The sequence below is a fragment of the Halichoerus grypus genome, chromosome 2 (assembly GCF_964656455.1).
Source record: "Halichoerus grypus chromosome 2, mHalGry1.hap1.1, whole genome shotgun sequence".
In the NCBI taxonomy this organism is placed as follows: Eukaryota; Metazoa; Chordata; class Mammalia; order Carnivora; family Phocidae; genus Halichoerus; species Halichoerus grypus.
In genome coordinates, this window is record NC_135713.1 from 191,770,103 (window position 1) to 191,786,463 (window position 16,361).

Genomic DNA, 16,361 nt, shown 5'->3' on the forward strand with positions numbered 1-16,361 from the left:
TTTATTTATTTATTTTTTAAAGAGAGAGAGAGGGAGAGAGAGAACCCCAAGCAGGTTCCACGCTCGATGTCATTACCCTGAGGTCGAGACCTGAGCTGAAATCAAGAGTCGGATGCTTAACTGACTCAGCCACCCAGGCGCCCTGAGAAGTATTTTTAACTATAAATACGTCAGGCAATCGGAAAAGTATAAAGTAATAAGAATAATAAAATGAATAGCTGTGATAAGAACCACCTGGTTTAAGAAAACTAGAAAAACATGTGATGTCCCTCGTGCTTATCTCAGTCCCCTCTCTCCCACTAAAATGGTACCTCTGTTCTGCATTTGGTATTTATCATCCCCCTGTATGTCTGCTATTTGTACTCCCTAGGGATGTATGCTTAAATAATATGTAGTGGTTAAGTAGTTTTGTTCGGTAAGTTTATTATTATTTTTTTTTTTAGTAATCTCTACACCCAATGTGGGGCTCGAACTCACAACCTTGAGATCAAGAGTTGCATGCTCTACAACTGAGTCAGCCAGGCACCCCTGTAGTGGTTGGCACTTTTAAAATTTCTGTGGGGGCATCTAGCTGGCTTAGTCGGTGGAGTGTATGACTCTTGATCTTGGGGTCGTGAATTTGAACCCCATGTTGGGCATAAGGATAACCTAAAAACATTTATTTATTTTTTAGAAAAGATTTTATTTGTTTATTTGAGAGAGAGAGAGAATAAGAGAGAGAGCACGAGCGGTGGGGGGAAGGGGCAGAGGGAGAGGGAGAAGCAGACCCCTGCTGAGCAGGGAGCCCAGCTCAGGGCTCCATCCCAGGACCCTAAGATCATGACCTGAGCTGAAGGAGACACTTAACCAACTGAGACACCCAGGTGCCCCCCTAAAAACATTTAAAAAATAAATAAATAAAATTTCTATGAATCATACAACCCAAATATTTTAATCACTTGCTTTTTAGTCAAAAACAGTTTAAGATTTATGTGACACAAGTCACTCAATTCATTTGTCTTTTTTTACATTAGTGTAAACCTTTTATTGAAGTATAACATTTAATACAAGTGCATAAATCATAAGTGTACAGCCTAATAAATTTTTACAAAGTCGAAACATCTGTGTAACCACACCCAACAAAGAACCAGAACACTATCAGGGCGCCTGGGTGGCTCAGTTGGTTGAGCGACTGCTTTTGGCTCAGGTCATGATCCTGGAGTCCCGGGATCAAGTCCCGCATCGGGCTCCCTGCTCAGCAGAGAGTCTGCTTCTCCCTCTGACCCTCCCCCCTCTCATGTGCTCTCTCTCTCTCTCTCATTCTCTCTCTCAAATAAATAAAATCGTAAAAAAAAAAAAAATTAAAAAAAAAAAAAAAGAACCAGAACACTATCAGCTTCCAGAACTCCCTAAGCCTCATTTTTAATCACCAAGAGTACCCTCTATCCTGACTTCTAACATAGATCAGTTGGTTGGTTGGCACTTTGTATGAAAATAAAGGCGCTATGTGTACCTCTCTTTTGCTTGATTTCTTTCCCTCAACATTATGTCTCTGAGGTGTATCTGTGTTGTTATGAGTAGGAGCAGCTCGTTATTTTCCATCGCTATATAGTATTCCATTGCATGAATTTACTAAAGTGCATTAATTCATTGTGCTGTTGCTACTGGACATTTGGGTTGTTTCCAGTTTGGGGTTATCATGATTTGTGCTGCTATGAAAATTATTTTCCGTGTCTTTTGGTGTACACATGCCCACGTTCTTCTTGGTCATATATCTGGGAGTGAAACTGTCAGGTGGTAGTGAACACATATATTCAGCCGTAACAGGAACTGCTAAGCTTTTCTACCCATTGACTATGAGAGTTCCTTTGCTCCACATCCATCATCCATTCTGGTGGGGATGGGCTTTCTTTCTTTCTTTCTAAAAGGTTTATTTATTTATTATTTGATGGAGAGAGAGAGTGCAGTGGGGGGCAGAGGGAGGGGGAGAGAGAGAATTTCAAGCAGACTCCCTGCTGAGCACAGAGCCCGATGTGGGGCTCGATCCCATGACCCTGAGATCATGACCTGAGCTGAAATCAAGAGCCAGATGCTCAACCGAATGGGCCACCCAGGCGCCCCAGGGCTTCTCTTTTTAAAGTTAAACCTCTACTAGGCACTTTATAGACCTCTTCTTATTTTCCCATCAGATCCCACCCATGAGGAAGGTATTGCCATTAACTCTGTTTTACAGATTAGAAAACTGATCTTGAAGAAGTTAAGAAACTTCCTCAAGGCTGCCCAGCGGGGGCTAGAGCAGGGGCCCCCAGGCTTCACTGTCTCTGGCCGCTGTGGTCTGGAGTCCTGTCTGGTAGGGGTGGGGGGACCCACAAAAACACATCCCTGGAAGCTGGTGAGGCACATGCTATAACTACACCGTGCGAGGTACAGTGGCGGCCCCAGAGCTAAAGGAGGTCGGTCCCACTGGGTGAGTCAGAAGGAGCCACAGTGGGGCACTGCATTGAACTGGATTATTGGACAGGTCAGCTCAGACGAACAGTGCCCATCTCCAGTGGTCCTAGTGAGGATTTAAGGTGCTGGCATCAGGGAAAGCTCCTGGTACCTTGCACAAAGCTGGTGTTCAGTGGAGGGTTGTTGAAGAAGTTAGTGAACATGGAGGATTGGGAGAGTTTCACACAGTTATGGTCCTTCCTGGAACCAGGGGGATGGACAAAATGACCTCTGTAGGCCCCTTTCATCCTGAGTCTGGGAAGGCCAGGAGAGAGCTGGAGTAAAGGGCCCGCAGCTCCACCATCCCAGGCAGGGAAGACTCCCCTCCCCCCCCAGCACATCCCACTCTACTGTAGGGGGGCTGTGTGAGAGCAGCTCCTTCCTTCCTTCCTTCCTTCCTCCCTCCCTCCCTTCCTTCCATCTTTCCTCCCTCCCTCCCTCCCTCCTTCCCTCTCTTCCTTCCTTTCTTCCCTGTTTTTAAATTTATTTTAGTAATCTCTACATCCCATGTGGGGCTTCAACTCAAGACCCCGAGATCAAGAGTCGCAGTCTCCTCCAACTGAGCCAGCCAGGCAGTGGGACAGCAACTCCTTTCTACCCAGGAAGAAAAAACACCACAGGGCCTCTCCCTACCCTCCTCAGCACCCTGTTACCCCCTCCCTATCTATCTCCATCCAGATTCCCAGACCAGCAGAAGGAACTGGAGTCTAAGAGCAACAACTTCTTGAGAAAGGCCCAGGCAAGCTGGGGATGGGTCAGGGAGGGGTGTGTTTGTTTTGAAAGCCTGGGGCTTCTCAAGTGTGGGAGGAGGAGGAGGAGGAGGAAGAAGAGGAGGAGGAGGGGGAAGAGGGGAAGGAGGAGGGAGAGGAGGGAAAAGAGGAGGAGGAGGGAGTGAATGGGGTGGGGGGAAGGGGTAGGAAGAAGAAAAGATGGGGCAGAGAAAAGGGAAGATTAATTTGCTACTCAAGACTCTAGGGCCAAGGACTGAAGCCTCTTCCTGCTTATCCCCTCCCTTCCTCCACCAGGCGTCATCCTAGGGAGTCGTTCTGGGGCATCCACGGTGGGGGAGGGGGTGCGGGGACGCTGAAGCCTGGGAGTGGGAAGTTAGACCCCGGCAAGGACGAGCGAGGCTGCTTACAGACCCCGGTGGGCCGAGCTCTGGAATCCAGACACCCCGTGGGCTCACCATCTCCGAGTCCCGGCTGAGCCTCTGCAGGGTCTGCCGGAGCTGGCTCAACAGCGGCACCTGCTGGCCGGGGCCCTCCGTGCGGGGCGGGGCTCCCCCCTCCGCCCCGGGAGTCCAGCGGGTGAGTCACTCGGGCTTGGGGCCGCGGCTGCCTCAGCTGTCAGGTCAGAAAATGTCGGGGGCGAGGAATGTCCCCAAGCGGCGGCCTCGGCCCTTCCAGTCACCACCTGTGCCCCTTATTCTGCCCTGTAGACTCAGGACCCCGACCGAGGGTCTGCCCTGGGCCAATCCAGGGCCAGCGCTGGGGAAGAGCAGGATAAATGGCCCTAACTTCAGAGCGCCTGGTCTGGGTAGAGGTTTTCTTTCTTTTTTTTTTTTTTTTAAACTTTTTATTTGGAAAAATCTCAAGCTTACAGGAGAGTTGCAAGAACTATACAAAGATCCTCCATATACCACTTACCCAGTTGCTAAAATATACCATATACCAAAATATCCATATACCATCACCAGTTGTTAAAATTTCGTCCTATTTTCTTCCCCTGTCACTCTGTGTGTGTGTGTGTGTGTGTGTATTTTTTTTCCCTCCTGAACTGAGAGTGGCCACCATTATGCTCATTTGCTCACAAGTACTTCAGTGGCTATTTCCTAAGAACAAGGGCATTCTCTTGCACAACCACAGTAGACTTTTCAACTTTGGGAAATTTAACATTGATATAATACTTGTAACTAATCTACTGGCCATATTCCAATGTGATCAGTTGAGTCAATAAGGGTCCCTTAGAGCATTTAGTGTAGGATCCAGACTAGGATCATATATTACATTTCTTTAAACTTCTTCAATCTGGAGAAATTCCTTATCTTTTTTCCATCTTTCACAATTTTTCAGAGTAGAGCTTCCCCCCTCCCCCTTTCTTTTAATTGAGTGCTCCTCAGTTTGGGTTTGTCTGGTGTTTCCTTATGTGTAGATTCAGGCCACACATCCTTGTTGGAAATACTACACAAGCAATATTATGTTCTTGGGGATGAGGGTCTCCACCTTAAGGGGTTTATGGAACTCCTGAATCTCTAAGGACTAACCCCTGGAGTTATCTGTAAAAACTCCAATCAGATTTTCAACACAGGTTAAGAATGACACTATTAATTATATGTGTGTTTTCTTTCTGTTGATGATAGGCTTAGGCTCTGCCCCTTTTTCTCCTCTTCTCTCCCTCCTGCCTCCAAACTTTGCCTTTGAAATTCAGCAGCTCCTGTTGAAAGCATTATTCTTTTTGAAGGCCACTAGGAACATCCTACTTGTCCAACATCTTATTGTCCTTACCCTCTTGACTGCCTCCCAGAGCTGGGACTCATTCTCCTTCCTCCCTGAAACCTCCCAGAGCTGAGCTTCCTCAGTCTCCACCCAGCCTCCCTTACCAGCAAATGACAGAATGCTAGCTGGTGCCTGCTGGGTGTTCTGGGAGTTGGCCCTGCAGGAGGCGGTTTATCTGGGGAAATCTGCACGTCCTGGTTTTTCTTGTGGCCTCCTGAAACCTCAGTGGAGGCATCCTCCCAGTTTTGATCCACAGATGGGTCTCCAGACTTGTTTACCTCCGTGGGAGAGCTCAGCCTTCTTCTTCTTCTTCTTCTTCTTTTTTTTTTTAAAGTAGGCTCCACACCCAGCGTGGAGGGGCTTGAACTCACGACCCTGAGATCAAGACCTGAGCTGAGATCAAGAGTCAGACGCCTAACCCACTAAGCCACCCAGGTGCCCCAGAGCTCAGCCTTCTAGTGGCTTCCACATCCATTTCTTCTTCACCCACTTAGTAGTGCAGCCCTGAATCTCCACTCTCCTGTCTGGACTGGCCCTGTGGATGCCTTTCAGCTTCTAAGAATCCCAAATGGAACTGTTTACTTCTCTTCTAATCTGTAACGTTGTCCTTGTGCCTATTGTGACTGGTCACCTGCTCTCTGTCACCTGCGCTCCAAGCATGAGCTATTTTTCACCCTTACATCAAAGCCATATCTTTCCTCTAAAAGATATCTCCCTTCCCTCTCCTCTGCTTCTCTCTCTCCCGGTCTGTTGTTTTGTTTAAGTCTGCAACTGGTCTTCAGTTTTACCATCTCTTTCTGATGTGCCCAGCTGGTCCTGTCTCTCCGGCTCCACCTGATCCCATCAACTACCAGGCTTGAGTCTCATAACATTAGCTTGGCCCCCGCACCTTGAGAGGCTTGGCGGGGGATCCTTCCAGACTCCCATCCTCCCCCTTCTAGGTCCACGCCCTGCATTCCAGTCATACCCAATCTGTTGTGTTTCTCCCAACAGATCATTGCCACTGGACTTTTGCACATGCTTTCTCTATCTGGATGGCCATTCACCACCCTTTTTCTATCCCCTCCCACTAATTTGGTCAAATGCTCTAATGTCACCCTCTCTGTGAAGACTTCCTGACATCCTCTGGCAGTTCTCCCTTTACATCTGGGAAAGAGGGGTCCAGCTCTGGCCTCCTCCAGATGTATCCACCCCCCCAGAAGGTGAGGAGCCCACTGGGAGCACTGCTTCACCTTCTAGACCAGCGCTGTCCAGTGGCATTTTCTGTGATAATGGAAATGTTCTCTGTCTGCACTGTCCAATATGGTAGCCACTAGCGACATGTGGCTATTGAGCACTTGGAATGTGGCTCACTGTGACTTAGGAACTGACTTTTTATCTTTTTTTAAGATTATTTATTTATTTGTCAGAGAGAGCACAAGCAGGGGGAGCAGCAGGCAGAGGGAGAAGCAGGCTCCCTGCTGAGCCAGGAGCTCGATGTGGGACTTGATCCCAGGACCCAACTGACTGAGCCACCCAGGCATCCCGGAACTGACTTTTAAAATTTTATTTAATTTTTTAAAAGATTTTATTTATTTATTTGACAGAGAGAGAGGGAACACAAGCAAGGGGAGTGGGAGAGGGAGAAGCAGGCTTCCCGCTGAGCAGGGAGCCCGATGTGGGGCTCGATTCCAGGACCCCGGGATCATGACCTGAGCCAAAGGCAGACACCCAACGACTGAGCCACCCAGGCACCCCTAAAATTTTAATTTTAAATAATTTAAATAAAAATTTAAGTAGTCGTATGTGGCTAGAGGCTACCATTTTGAGAGAGCACAGAACTTGACCATGCCTTAGTTACCCGGAGTCTTGGGGTTCCCTGCCCAGAGTGCCCCAAGCCCTGTTTGCAGGGCTTGCACAGACTATGTCTCAGGCTTATTCTTCTAAGGGCAGACCGTTCAGTTGGTGTGTATAGGTGGGTAAGGGTGCTGTTTAAGGGGGTGTGGGTGGGGCTTGGATACGTGGCCGTGTGTTTATGTGTGTGTGCGTGTGCGCACGCGCGTGTGACTATAGCTCTTTTCATGCAGGACAGAGCCTGGGGTGGGAAGGGAAGGGGGCACTCTCCCTGAACTGTCACGTTCCAGTGCATAGTCCTAGAATGTTTTTTTTTAAAGTAGGCCCATCCCCAACACAGGACTCGAACTCATGACCGCCAGATCAAGAGTCACATGCTCCACTGACTGAGCCAGCCAGGCGCCCCAGTCCTAGAATTTTTTATTTGAACCTGGGTTTTTGGGTCCTCGGGTATGTTCTTCTTACTAGGGTAAGAAGATAAGATTTATTTATTTGTGTTGGCTTGGTTTATAACTTTTAAATATTTAGATGAATTGTAAGTGGGCTCTAGTTGATTTCTGGCCCTTGACCCACAAATTTCAGGAGTGGGGTTTTTTTGTTTGTTTGTTTCTTTTTTTTTTTTTTTTTTTAAAGATTTTATTTATTTATTTGACAGAGAGAGAGACAGCGAGAGAGGGAACACAAGCAGGGGGAGTGGGAGAGGGAGAAGCAGGCTTCCCGCCGAGCAGGGAGCCCGATGCGGGGCTCGATCCCAGGACCCTGGGATCATGACCTGAGCCGAAGGCAGACGCTTAACGACTGAGCCACCCAGGCGCCCCTGTTTGTTTGTTTCTTAAGATTTATTTATTTATTGGGGCACCTGGGTGGCCCAGTCTGTTAAGTGTCTGCCTTCAGCTCAGGTCATGATCTTAGGGTTCTGGGATAGAGCCCTGAATTGGGCTCCCTGCTGAGCAGGGAGTCTGCTTCTCCCTTTCCCACTGCTCCTCCCCCAGCTCATGCTCTCTCTCTTTCCAATAAATGAGTAAATAAATCTTTAGAGAGAGAAAGCGTGTGCATGGGGGGGTGGGAGGGGCAGAGGGAGAGGGAGAAGCATACTCCCCGCTGAGCAGGGAGCCTGATGTGGGACTTGTGGGGCTTAAGGCGGGGGGACTCCATCCCACGACCTTGAGATCATGACCCTGAGATCATGACCCTGAGATCATGACTGGAGTGGAAATCAAGAGTCAGATGCTTAACCGACTGAGCCACCCAGACGGCCCTCAGAAGTGGTTTTAAGGTTAGTTTCTTCACTAACTAACCCTCTGGCACACAGAACCTCCCCTCATGCCCCCCACTGTAGGCTGTCAGCTCTTCCCAGGCAGGCCTGGGTCTAATTCCAATCTAATCGAATTGGAGAATTCTATTCTACTAATTCTGGTGCCTGGTACACTGTTGGCCCACCATAAATCATCATTGGATAATGAGTAAAGAGGTTCAGCAGCTTGCCCAAGGTCTTGGCTTTCATTACAGTGGCCGGTGGGTCAGCTGGCTGGCTAGGAGGGGGTCTTCGAGAGCTGGTTGTCTCTGCTACAGGGAAAACGGCCAGGGGAGCTAGGCCCCCAGACCTGGGGTTCCTGTCTCTGCTCTGCCATTTTCTTGACCTTGGACAAGTCACTCTCTGAGCCCTGGTCTCCCCTTCTGTAAAAAAAAAAAAAAAAAGATGGGTCTAATAACACCAACTACAGTGTGTTACCATGACGATCAAAGTAAAGGAGACCCTCTCACAGGCCCAATGCCTGGTATTCATCAGGTCTTCCATGAATGCCGCTTTAGTCAACACTTACTGTGTGCCAGGTCCTGGCTCCGTGCCCCATTGTAGGTGCCCCCTAGCCCTGATGGGCCTGGGTGCTCCCAGTGGCTCCCTCAGCCCACCCTCCCTCTTAGCTCAGCAGCTCTGGGCCCCGGTGTGCCACCTTCCACATGGCTGGTGGCTGGCTGGGGCCTCATCTGCCCTAGTTTGTGTGGGCTTCAAAAACGAAAGACCACATTTGTCACTTTGGGTGGGCTAGCAGAGCTGGCTGAGACAGACAGACAGACTGACCAATGAAGGTGACAGCTGTGGTTTGTGGCCTCTCAGATCAGACAGACACTCCAAAGCTTGAGAGGGGACCCAATACCTTCTTGGCAGACTGTTCAGTGTTAACCGAAAGGCTTGTCCCCACCTCCCTCCCTCAGGGGCAGCATGAAAAGTGAGAGGGCCAACGTGGGTTTAAATCCTGGCTGTGCCATTTTCTTTCTTCTTTTTTTTTTTTTTAGATTTTATTTATTTATTTGAGAGAGAGAATGAGAGAGAGAGCATGAGAGGGGGGAGGGTCAGAGGGAGAAGCAGACTCCCTGCTGAGCAGGGAGCCCGATGCGGGACTCGATCCCGGGACTCCAGGATCATGACCTGAGCTGAAGGCAGCCGCCCAACCAACTGAGCCACCCAGGCGCCCCTGGCTGTGCCATTTTGTAACTGAATGATTTGAGTTGTCCCACTGGTGGCAGCCTCAGGGGCCTCATGAGGGAAACAGGACCAGAATAATCCTTCACTCGCAGGGTTGTTGTTTGTAACTCATCCTTTGGGTCCCCTCTTCCCAGACTCAGTGTTTACCTCCAAGTCCTTCAATCTTCACCCCTCCTTTGACCGCAGAACTAACTACTGCCACGTTTCTCTCATTAGACACCTCTCACTCCACATAATACTGTTGCGTCTTTATCATCATCCTCCTGCCATTTTATAGGGCCCTCTGTGCCAAGGATTTTCTACATAATATTTTTGATATTCTATTCCAAATATTTTCTAATTTCAACTCATGAATTATTCAGAAGTGCATTTTGACATTTTGAAATGCACGGGGTTGTCTTTTCTTTTTATGCTGTCTTTTGATTATTGATTTCTTTTTTTTTTTTAAGATTTTATTTTTAAGTAATCTCTACACCCAACGTGGGGCTCAAACTCGCAACCCTCGAGATCAAGAGTCACATGCTCTTCCAACTGAGCCAGCCAGGCGCCCCTTGATTATTGATTTCTAATTTAATTATATTGCTGTCAGATAATGAGTAATGTTTGATTGTTTTGAATTGGTCAGGACTTGCCTTGTGATCTAATATGTGGTCACTTTTGTAAATATGTGCCTGAAAGCAAGAGTGTGTTTGCCGGTTGTTGACTGGAGAAATCAAAGTATTCAATTAAATTAAGCTTGTCAGTTGTACTGTTCAAATCTTCTACACACTTACTGATTTTTTTTTTTTTTTTTTTTTTGGTCTGCTTAAACTACCAATTCCAGAGGGAGGTGATTTAAATCTTCCTTTATATTGGTGGACTTGTCTATGTTTCCCACTATTTCTGTTTATGATTTTGAAGCTATGCTATTAGGTACGTATAACTGTAGAATGGTTATACATTCTTGATAAATTGAGGCGGGCAAGTATCCTATTGTCTCTCTCAGCAGGGAGGGTTTATTTCTTTCATGTTTATCCAAGGATGTTACCTTTTGGGCACCCTTGACTTTTGAGAGGGGCGGATTGTGTCTGCTCCAACCTCCTACCTTACGAGGCCCCAGGTTTTATCTTGTTCCATTTTGGATTTGTGCCTTTGGGGATTTTCTTTTCTTGCAAGCTTGGCCTTGCATTGAAAATATCACGTGTGCGTGCGCGCACGCACACACTTTATCTTTTATTTAGCATTTCTAGTTGTTTTGTACCAGAAGGGTTTCTCTGGACCTATAGACCACCGTATTGCTGGAAATGAAAGTCTCTTTTAGCTCTTAACTTGAAATTCTATTTACTATTTAAAACAATTCTATGAGGGGCGGCTGGGTGGCTCAGTCCGTTAAGCATCTGCCTTTGGCTCAGGTCATGATCCCGGGGTCCTCCCATCGATAGAGCCCTACATCAGACTTCCTGCTCCGTGGGGAGCCGGCTTCTCCCTCTCCCTCTGCCTGCTGCTTGCCCTGCTTGTGTGAGCTCTCTCTCTCTGTCAAATAAATAAATCAAATCTTAAAAAACAAAAAACAAAAAACAATTCTATGACATCCTATCACCATTTTTTCATAATGAGAAAACTGAGGCTCCGGGGTTTTAGGACTGGATTCAGATCCTAGCTCTGACGTTTATCAGCTGGGTGGCCTTGGATAAATCAGTCATTTCAGAGGACACCGAGCTCAGAGGGCACAGCAATAGGGCCTGCCTTGCAGGGCTGCCATCCAGCTCCGAATGACACACAGAAAGTCCCTGCTATGGTGTCCTCGATGCTCGGAAGACTTCTGGGACCATTTCACCTGTGATCACCTGGCTTCTTTCCAGTCTTTAGGCCTGGCTGTCTATAGGGCAGGGACAAGGGTCTGGTACTAGGGCTTATCCTCTCTTCCCTGGGAGACGTTGACAAGGATAGTTCAGTGCTGGAGAGTTACCTGGTGGACCATAAAAGGCACATCTGCTGAGATTCTGATTCTGACGCACTCCTGGGTGTGGGCACGTGAGTCACGTGGGGTACGGCCCGTGAGGGGTTGCCCCTCCCCCTCCCCTGGGCTGTCCTCTGGTAGGTCACATAGACAGGACAGTGGGGTTTCCTCATTCACCACAAGGTGCCAACAAGAGGGATAGAGCGGCTCTCCTTGGTTAGCAAGCAACTTGCCTTCATTTTACCTTCACTTTCCGAAGAGGGAATAAATACATATGGTTCAAAAATCAAAACAGTTTAGAAAGGAATGCATCGAGAAATCTTGCTTCCACCTCTGCCTTGTCCACCCTGTTTCCCCGCACCTTATAGGCGACTACTTTTGTTACGTTGCTGACATATATTCAAGCAAATACATTTATTCCTATATCCACCTCCCTTTCTTACACAAAAGGTAACATAACATATATACTGTTTTGCACGGCATTTTTGCCTCCAAATATATCCTGGAGATCTTTCCATATCAATATCTGACAGGTTCTTTTTAATTTTTTTACAGCTGCATATTTTTTCTTTTTTTTAATTTATTTTTTATTTTTTATTTTATTTTATTTTTTAAGATTTTATTTATTTGACAGAGAGAGACACAGCGAGAGAGGGAACACAAGCAGGGGGAGTGGGAGAGGGAGAAGCAGGCTTCCCGCGGAGCTCGATCCCAGGACCCTGAGATCATGACCTGAGCTGAAGGCAGACGCTTAACGACTGAGCCACCCAGGCGCCCCTATTTTTTATTTTTTTTAAGATTTTATTTTTATTTATTCGACAGAAAGAGGCAGCCAGAGAGGGAATGCAAGCAGGGGGAGCAGGAGAGGGAGAAGCAGGCTTCCCGCAGAGCGGGGAGCCCGATGCGGGGCTCGATCCCAGGACCCGGGGATCACGGCGAGAGCCGAAGGCAGACGCCCAACGACTGAGCCACCCAGGCGCCCCTATTTTTTATTTTTTTTAAGATTTTATTTTTATTTATTCGACAGAAAGAGACAGCCAGAGAGGGAACGCAAGCAGGGGGAGCAGGAGAGGGAGAAGCAGGCTTCCCGCAGAGCGGGGAGCCCGATGCGGGGCTCGATCCCAGGACCCTGGGATCACGGCGAGAGCCGAAGGCAGACGCCCAACAACTGAGCCACCCAGGCGCCCCTGCATATTTTTTCATTGTGGAGATGTACTATAGTTTATTTAACCTTTCATTGTCCAGCATAGTAGCCACATGTGGCTATTTACATTGAAATTAATTACAATCGAGTCACATTTGAAATTCATGTCCTCGGTGGCACTAGCCACATTTCAAGAGCTCGGTATAGCTACCTGTGGCCGGTGGCTATCATGTTGGACAGCACCGGCAGAACGGAACATTTCCATCATTGCAGAAAGTTCTATTGGATTGCTGGTTTCACGGATCCCCCATAGCTGGACACCTGGCTCATTTCCAGTCTCGAGGTGGTTCAGTGATGATGCCACCCATCCCTGGGATGCAGGAGAGCTAAGTGAGAGCTGCTTTGGGAATGCTGGGCCTTCAACCTCAGATCTCAGAATCTGGGAGGCTCCTGCGGGAGGTCTATTGGGTTTGGGGCAGGGGCTTGACCAGGGCTTGGAAAAGAGAGTAACCCTAAGGACAGGCTTCCTGGGCGCCTGGGTGGCTCAGATGGCTAAGCGTCTGCCTTCGGCTCAGGTCATGATCCCAGGATCCTGGGATCGAGTCCCACATCGGGCTCCCTGCTCCTTGGGAGCCTGCTTCTCCCTCTGCCTCTCTCTCTCTCTGTCTCTCATGAATGAATAAATTAAAAAAAAAAATCTTAAAAAAAAAAAAATAAAAGGACAGGCTTCCTGCTTAGCTCTAACCCTCCACCCCCTCCCTCCATCCCCGCCAAAACGCAAGCCGGTTTCCTTTCATTCACGATTTAAGTCCTGCACTGCGGATATAGGGACAGAAGAGATAGTTTCTTCCTTGGAGAAACAGACAGATCGTTACCTGCCTTGTGACAAAGACTTTCAAATCGGCCTCACCAAACACCAAAGGCCTTACAATACCTTTAATATAACAGAGTGAGGATGTGGGAAAACAGGCATCCCATTTACAGGGGTTGCAAATTGGTGTGAACTTTTTGAGGGCAATTCCAAATCTATCCAAATTCCCAAAAACCTACCCCAAAGTGCATAACCTTTGACTCAGCACTGTCATATTTACAAATTTGTCTTATGGATACGCACATAAGTACCGACAAGTGGATGTACCCAGATATTTCCTGCAAGCACCATTGTCTGTTGCAACAAAAGACTGACACAACCTAAATACCCACTAGGAGGAGAGGAGTGAAAGAGACTGTGACACATCCATACGATGGAGGACTATGTAGATCTTGTAGAGGCAGATACATTATTAAGTGAAAATAGCAAGGTGCTAAATTGTGGAACGTGTGCTACCATCTGCGTTAAACACACACACACACACACACACTGCTTGTGTATGCCCAAAACATCTCTGGAAAGATGCATTAAAACCGTTGTTCTTTTAAACTGAGCACATGTATGTATTACCTTTAAAAAAAAAATTTTTTTTTTAATTTTAAGAGGTACCCACTGAGTAATGGTGAGCAGGCAGAGGGAGGGAGATTCCTGGGGAGACCTGCTCAGTCACCTGAGCTCTGAGTGTCCCCAGGGACTGCACAATTCCTCCATACGAGGTGACAAGGCCACAACAGTGTCACCCACACTGTGACTCCATCTCCATCACCTCTGGAGGCCTCGCCCTGTTTTGGCTGTCATACCTCCTGCGCCCAGCAGGGGGAAGCACAGACCCACTAAAGCATTGGTTCCAAACTTCACCAAGCATCCCTTCTAGGATTTCCTCCTCTGTGGACCCTGATTGGAAAGACACTTCCTGCCAAGCCGACCAAATTTGTTAGGTAATAATTGATTAAATTCTCTCCCTTATTTTGTGCCTCACATTTCTCGTCAGGGTGCACGCGACAGAGTGTAGGCTTGCTGAGCTCATCATTTTCCACATAAGAGGTTCTACTTAGCCCAACCTTGTTTCCACCAGGCCTTGGGTGGCGGTGGTTGGCCAGAGCATCCCCAGGGGTTGAGGGCTCAGGCTGGCAACTGCTCCATTAGGGGCTCCCCACCCTGCTCGGATTTTCAGCCGCGGGACACAACTCCCACCCTTCTCCTACCCAAAGAAGTAGTTCTGGGCGAGAGGAAGCATGAAAACCTGGCACCAGTCTGACTGGTGGCAGTCACTCCCCCAGATGTGTTTGGAGTCTGTCCCTTGTTAGGGGTGAGCAGCCTAATAATGGGGACTCTTTTCATCTGCCACAGATTCTCCAGGAGTGAGTGCAGTGCTGGGCATTCAGCTGGTGTAAATTAAAGGTTTGTTGTTGTTAAATGGAAAGAGACAACCATCGAGGGGACCGGGGACTAAATTCTTTAAAAAGAAAAAAAAAAAAAAGGAGGTCCTAGTTAATCTCAAGGGCAAGAACCCACTGACAAGACTGGACCATCTTCAGCTGAAGATAAGGGTCATAGGCACAGAATGGATCACCTTCTTAGCATTCCCAAGGAAAATCCTGCTTTGTCTTACCTTATGGGTCCCTGGCTGGGACATGAAATCAGGAACCACATCTCTCTCACCCACCAGAGGTGCTGGTGACCTTGGCAAAAGAAATGCTTAAATCAGGTCAGTCTGGGGGAAGGGGCTGTTTCATCCCAGGGCCTTCCTTAAAATTAGATAAATTTCCCAGCTCCTGCTTAACTCCTGTCGGTGGTTCTGGATGTGTGTGTGGGGGGGGGGGGCGCAGGGGGAAGAGAAGGCTCTAAGGGGAAGGGATACTTATGGCCTCTGGCCTGACCTGGAGGAAATCCAGGGCTCCTTTAGTGGGCCCTCCCTCCTCAATGTCTTGGAAGTGCAGGGAGGGATAATTGGGGATCTCTACAAATTAAATGGGGAACAAAAGGAGCAACTGAGAGGTTGGAGATTATGTCTCAGACCTGGGGTTCTACAGCCCTCCCAATACTCGCTCACCTTTCTGGACAACCCTGGATGAGGGGGGCAGTGGGGGCTTGGACAGCAGCCCCAACACAGTGTGGATTTTGGGAGTCCTCTCTGCCCCTTATTAGTTGTGTGCCCTTGGGCAAGTCACTTGACCACAGTGAGCCTCAGTTTTCCCATCTCTAAATGAAGATATCAACACCTACCTTCCCTGGTCATTGTCGGGATGAATGAGAGAAGACCTCTGGAAGCATTTCTGTAATTGCTAGACTTCAGGGATTATTATTCGCCAAGGTGAGCGGCCACCTTAGGTCCCTGGAGGTGACAGCGTCAAGGAGATAATTTTTTTTTTCCTCCTCTGCTGTGCCTGCTCCTTTCTCAGCCTGGATATGCTGGCTTTAATCCTCTGTTCCCCAACCCCCGTGCTTCTCCTTGAGACCGCCTTGGTGGTCTCCAGATTCTGGCAGCTTGCCTTTTCCCATAGGCGCTCCCATTCTACGACCCTGAGGATGTCGGCGTGCGCGCAGAGTTGGTCCAGGTTGGGACAGGTCGGGGGGCTCTCCGCTGGCCTGAATCTGCGCCCCCCGCCCTGCTTTGGGGTTCTCATTTGCAGATGGTTCCCTCTGGTCCTCAGCTCCTCTCTGGACTAAACAGAGGAGGACAGAAACAAGGGGTGGGGGGCCTGGAAGGGGGTTCCCACCTTCTCAGTCGGGAATCCGGGAGGGGGACCCAGTCCTTGCGCCCCAACGCCGCACCGTCATGGGTCTCCAAGCCGCGCTCGCAGTTGCTGGCAATCCTCGACAAGGAGGTTTCCCCCTCCCGACTCCCAGGAGGTGACACTGCCCCCCCCAGCCTTCCCCACCTCCCCTCACCCAGACCCCGCTGATCCCCGGCTCCGAGCGAGCGGGAGCATGCGGTTCTAGGACCCGGAGGCGCCGCCGCGCGCGCCGCCGCCTCTGCCTCGCCTCGGTCGCCTCCCGCTCCGGCAGGTGAAGCGGCGCCCGCCGCCCCCTCTGCGGCAGGTGAAGCGGGTCGGCCGCCCCCTCCCCGCCGCGCCATGGCAGCGGCGGACCCCCGGCCCGCGCCCCGCGCCCGCCCCCTCCCT

At 49.0% G+C, this 16,361-nt stretch overlaps 1 long non-coding RNA gene across 5 annotated transcripts in view; it reads right to left on the reverse strand.

Annotated features, from left to right (window-relative positions):
• Window positions 1–16,097, reverse strand: part of LOC118538597 (uncharacterized) — a 28,662-nt gene extending 12,565 nt beyond the window's left edge. For all 5 annotated transcript variants that reach the window (XR_013445126.1, XR_013445124.1, XR_013445127.1 and 2 more), the window contains exons 1-3: window positions 15,957–16,097; window positions 15,463–15,571; window positions 14,849–14,918 (exon numbers count right to left, since the gene is read on the reverse strand). This is a non-coding gene — a long non-coding RNA (uncharacterized LOC118538597). The remainder of the gene's footprint in view (window positions 1–14,848; window positions 14,919–15,462; window positions 15,572–15,956) is intronic.
• Between the last annotated feature and the right edge of the window lie 264 nt (window positions 16,098–16,361).